The sequence below is a fragment of the Stegodyphus dumicola genome, chromosome 1, assembly GCF_044657685.1.
Source record: "Stegodyphus dumicola isolate Sdum_Otavi_A_Nest chromosome 1, ASM4465768v1".
In the NCBI taxonomy this organism is placed as follows: domain Eukaryota; kingdom Metazoa; phylum Arthropoda; class Arachnida; order Araneae; family Eresidae; genus Stegodyphus; species Stegodyphus dumicola.
The window spans coordinates 180640865-180646687 of NC_140768.1; positions in this window are offsets into that span (position 1 = coordinate 180640865).

A 5823-nucleotide genomic window follows, 5' to 3' on the forward strand; every position below is an offset into this window, starting at 1 on the left:
CATTAATCTAACTTTACGCCTTTTATTCTTACCCCTCTATGTTTACAACCAGGGTCTGAAGGAAAACTTCATTCGCAGCAAGCAAATGCAAAGAATCAATTGTTTTCTCTTTTTTCTCATCATTTTTCTGGTTATGCATTTCACTGGACTTATTACATTCAAGAACAAGAAGGTATTGCTTCATGATTCATCAAATCCGACGCGGAAGGAATATCAGACAGAGGAAACATATCCCCTCTGCTTAATTTTATTTTTTCCTCTGACTGAACTTCGCTTTTCAGAAATTCTATTATTGCATCAAGACTCGAAATGTTTTGTTCAGATTCAGTAATTTTTCGTTGTCTTTCAAATGATCGCAATACATGAATAGGAATAGCACTTTCTACAAGAGGATATAAAATTGTTCCACACTGATCAGTTGTCACACCGAGACTGTTCAGGGCTCTAAGTTGTGTTGAAGGTTTGTTATACAAACTACTCAGAGAATCCTGCTTCTTTTTCTCTGCGTTATCCAAAACAAGTTTTATTAACTCTCGAACATAAAAATCAATTAAAAGTTCTTTACGGCCATATCTCTCAGTGAGGCTTTCTATAGCTAAAGGATAATTTTCGTTCGTAACAGGAAAAGATTCTACAATATCTCTAGCTTCTGATTTAATTTTTCTTGACTGTATCAAATAATGGAATTTGTCTGCATTCGTTAAGTTATTATTTTCATGTATGTTTTTAAACTGATTCCAGAACGTAAGCCAATTTCTTAAATAACCTGCGAACTTATAAAGTTCTACTTTCGGTAGGCGTTGGCACAAAGTTTTACATGTATTTTCATCAGTAACTAATTTCTGACTGCTCTCTGACGGTGTATTTTGGATTTCGTTTAATTTTCTCTTAATATTATAGAGAAATCGTTCCGATTTTAACTGTATCCTAACAGCCTTTTCTCGATAGTCCTCTGTTATTTCAAATTCTGTTTCGAATTCTTTATCATCAGTTATAGTATCTAAATAAGCACTGTGCGTCAATTCTAATGTTTCTGCCTTTTTCTTGAACAAATAAAAACACACTTCTGTTTCTTCATAATCAACATTAACATCATTTAAAAGTTCATCTAGTCTTTTATATGCTTTAGTAAAAGCTGAACGTTGCGAAGTTTTGTTTCTTTTCATCACTTCCATTTTGTCTTAAGTTTAAAATATTCAGATAAAAATTAGGCATGAATAGTATTTTAAACTTCAGTAAAACAATAATCAATAACTTCAAAACGGAAGTGTAAGGTAATAAACTTAACCTACCTATTCTTTTATCCGACATGTTTCCAACAAACACGCCCACCCAGGGGCGCCAGAAATGTCGTGAACATCATTTTGAGTTTAAGAGAAAATAATGAGCGGTTTGTTAAAATTTAGATCAAATGAAAGATCTTTTGGATAAATCGCAGAATAGGCTGCATCAGTCGATACTGTGTTTACTTCTCTTATGCTTGGAAACGCCTTTTTATGACGTAAAATTGGTTACTCCTCTTCTTAAAAACAAGTTATAAGTATGCTATAGCTTCGTATTTTAACTGCAGTGTGCCTTTGATTTGGGAAAAAAAAAAAAAAAAAAAAAAAAAAAAAAAAATAAGAGCCCAAGAGCCAAGATATCTATCTACTGGTGATTACTCTTTGTAGTAGAGGCCAGACTTTAAATTTACGATCCAGATCCAGATCCAGTATTTTAACGAAAACTTAAATTATATTTTAACTGAGTTGAAATGTTAGGTTTATAATGTTCTGCGCGAGATTTTTTTAAAATACAAATCTACTTTTATGTTGTGTGGTAGTGTTAGCATTTAACGCAACGAATTATCTCTCACAAATGTATTATTAAGATACCAAACGGTTGAAAACGATCATTACCAAACGATTGAAAATATTGAATGCATGAGTTAAAAATTATAACCGTAACTTCTGAAAATACAGAAAAGAATTCTTAAAGAATGTTTTAATTATCGATGAGTGTGTCTAATTCGGTGCTTACTTCAGAATGGATGAGTATCTGAATCTGGATTTTTTTTTTATCAGTTGGAGCGAAGAGGTAAAAAGAGCGTTAGTGAGTGGTGCATGGAGAAAAGTTTAATTGCAATATCGTATAAGTGCCCAATTTGTGACACAGATATGAAACTAGTAGAGCGAAAGAACCGTATAGGCGGTTTTGAGTGGATGTGTAGAGTTACTGGAGGCGAATGTAAGCATCGAATTTCAAGGTGTGTTCGAAAGAACTCCTGGTTTGCGAAGAGTAAATTGGACAATTCAAATCAATGGAGTGGGTTACGCGCGAGTTTCTACAATTCTCTGATTTTTTTAAGTGAAAGCAGATTTCTGAGTATATGAGCAATGCAGAGTTTATTCAGTGTCTGATTTTTTTTCGATGTGCACATGGGTAAAGCCAGTGTGGTGCGCAATGCCGAGTTTGTGCAATTCTGTGGTGTTTTTTTAAGTGAAAAGATCGATGTGTACATGGGCGAAACCAATGTGGTGCGCAATTCCGAGTTTGTGCAATTATGTGGTTTTTTTTAAGTGAAAATATATAGAAACGAATGTGGTGCACAATGCCGAGGTTGTGCGCGATGCCAAATTTGTGCAATTCGGTAGTGTTTTTTAAGTGAAAATAGATCGATGTGTACATGGGCAAAACCAATGTGGTGCACAATGCCGAGGTTGTGCACGATGCCGAGTTTTTGCAATTCTGTGGTGTTTTTTTAAGTTAAAATATATCGATTTGCACACGGGCAAAACCAATGTGGTGCGCAATGCCGAGTTTGCGCAATTCTGTAGTGTTTATTTAAGTGAAAATAGATAGAAACCAATGTGGTGCGCAATGCCGAGGTGCGCGATGCCGAATTTGTGCAATTCTGTGGTGTTTTTTTAAGCGAAAATAGATCGATGTGTACATGGGCAAAACCAACGTGGTGCACATTGCCGAGGATGTGCGCCATGCCGAGTTTGTGCAATTCTGTGATTTTTTTTAAGTGAAAATAGATCGATGTGTACATGGAGAAAAGCAATGTGGTGCGCAATGCCGAGTTTGTGCAAGTCTATCGTGTTTTTTAAGTGAAAATAGATCGATGTGCACATGGGCAAAACCAATGTGGTGCGCAATGCCGAGGTTGTGCGCGATGCCGAGTTCGTGCAATTCTGTGATATTTTTTTAAGTGAAAATAAATCGATGTGTACATGGGAAAAACCAATGGGGTGCGTTATACCGAGTTTGTGCAATTCTGTTGTGTTTTTTTAAGTGAAAATAGATCGATGTGCACGTGGGCAAAACCAATTTTCTGATTTTTCTTTAAGTGGAAATAGATGGATGAGCACATGGACACCGAGTTTGTAGAATTCTTTGATGCTTTTCGAGCGAATACTGATCGTTCTGAAACAAGGGAAAACGAGGTTGTGTGTGATGCCGAGCAGTAATGTAACTTAATTTATGTGCAATGTTTAACATATCGTTTGTGTATTTTAAATCTGTATTATTGTGTTAACTGTAAATCATATTTGAGACACCATTTTGTTATTTAAATTGTATTTTTAAGTGTTTGGTTTTTATATGTTGATAATGCTTTCCGATGTTGTTCGAAAATCGATAAATATCGATAATCCGACGATCTACTCAACCGTAGCAAAACTGTAAACTTTGACCCTTTAAGTAACGTTTACCTCATATTTTAATACGCAGTGTTTGGTATCGTAATTGCATTTGATAATATGAATTCATTGATAATACGTGTGTGTGTGTAATAGTATGAATTTATTGATAATATGTGTGCGTGTGCGTATGTGAAGCATTGCTTAGTGTTCCAAGTTTGTAGTATTTATTTTCTTATATTATTTTCTTTCATTCTGAGAAATTAGATTTTTTTTATTTATTAATGCGTAGAGTTCTAGTATGCCTACAGAGAATATGGTGTGATTTAGGAATTTTAGAAACTGATATGAAAGCTGTGTAATGATGTTCATATGCAATAAAAAATATTCTCCTTTTTTATTTATGTAAAGTTTAAAATTTTTAGAAAATAATGAAAATTGTCTAATTATTGGTATGTAAAGAATTATGTCGTTACGTAGCAAGAAGGTAATTTGTAAAAATGATAAAATTGAAATGTTCCACAATATGAGTTTAAATTTTAAAAAAATCTTTTTTTATTTCTATAAATGCTTTAATAAAAATCTTTGAAATTATTGAAGCTGTACAAGTGTTAGAGACTACGACGTTGTTTATCGTTTTAATAATTGGTAGAATTCGCTCACTGTATCATGGTAATTTTAAATATTAAACAATTTATTATACTTATTATCAGTAACGCCTAAGCTTAAATGCTATAAATGTGAATTTAAAGTAAAGAATTTAATATTAATTTACAATAATAAACAATTTATTATTTTATTTTTAAGAGAAAATAGAAAGTACGCGTACTGTAAATGCGAGAATACCGAGAATACATTGTGACGTCACAAGCTTAGTCCCACCCATTTATGACCGTCACATAGGTCCGCCATCTGAACTTTGTTCATGCAGCCTATTCTGCGCTTTTACCCATCTTTTAATATATAGCATTTTAATACTATGTAGCACAGTGTAATAGGTTCATTTTACATCCACAAAATGATCGTAACAACGCAGTTCGATCACCCATTTTTTCAAAACAACAATCTCTCTCTCGTTGCCATTCCGTAACAGAGAAACTTACCTCTCATGCAGTTTGATCGCGGCGCGACAGTGTCATAAGGTCTTCGATATTCTGATGGCCGTATATGTGTTTGGAGGCTCCGAGGAGACCGCATGTCGCCTCGGTTCGTGACCCGATATCCGCCTAGGGGCCCTGCCGCTTGTGTGATGATTTGAGCAGCCATTGGGTAGACCACAGGCACATCTCTATTTCGGATCGATGTTAATTTGAATGCAGATCAGTGCATTTCAGTGGTTGCTCCCTATCAGTCCAGTGGTTGCTCCCTATCTTCGAGGCCTGCCAAACGCCATCTTCCAACAAGATAATGCAGGACCACATGCTGCACGTCGTGTTCTGACCTTCTTCGATACACAGGACAGGACAGGACTAAGTGTGGGAAGCACCAACACATCGCCATTGGCAGAACTGCCCTGGGGTACACGATCTGCAGATCTGTCACCCTTTGGAAACATCTGGTTATGGGTTTCTGAGAGAGTGGCCGCCACTCCTCTCCAGCTAAAACGGTTGATGAAGTGTGGCATAGATTTGAAGCAGCATGGAATGAATTGCCCGTTTCTGTCATCCACGTACAGTTCGACTCCATGCCTAACCGGGTAAGGGCCGTTTTTGCTGTCAGGGGCAGCAGCTGTTTCTACTAACTTTGCACCCCTGTAAACCGTCAAACTGCTTACAAATTTAATCATTTTGTCTTCATGACATACTGTTTACGTACAATAAATATCTTTTTTGCATTTGCTTTCCTTTATGGTGTTGCAATTTTAATGACCAGCAGTGTATACAAATACATATCAGTGAATTCAATGTATATGTATTTTTTTAACCACCTTTTTACTTCAAGTTTTCAGTACAAAATATTTTGAGTAGCTTTTAACGAAAAATTACTTTATTATTTAAAAAATTAAATAATTAGTAAAAATATAATAAATAAATAATAATAATTTATTAATAAAATTAATATCTTATAAAAATAAAAAATTATAATAAATTAATAAAATCAGTAATATATAAATTTATCCTGGCAACAACTGAATGCTCTCTCGTATCATACTAAATCGCGAGAAAATTAAAAGGTATTCTATAAATTCATTAGCTGAAAA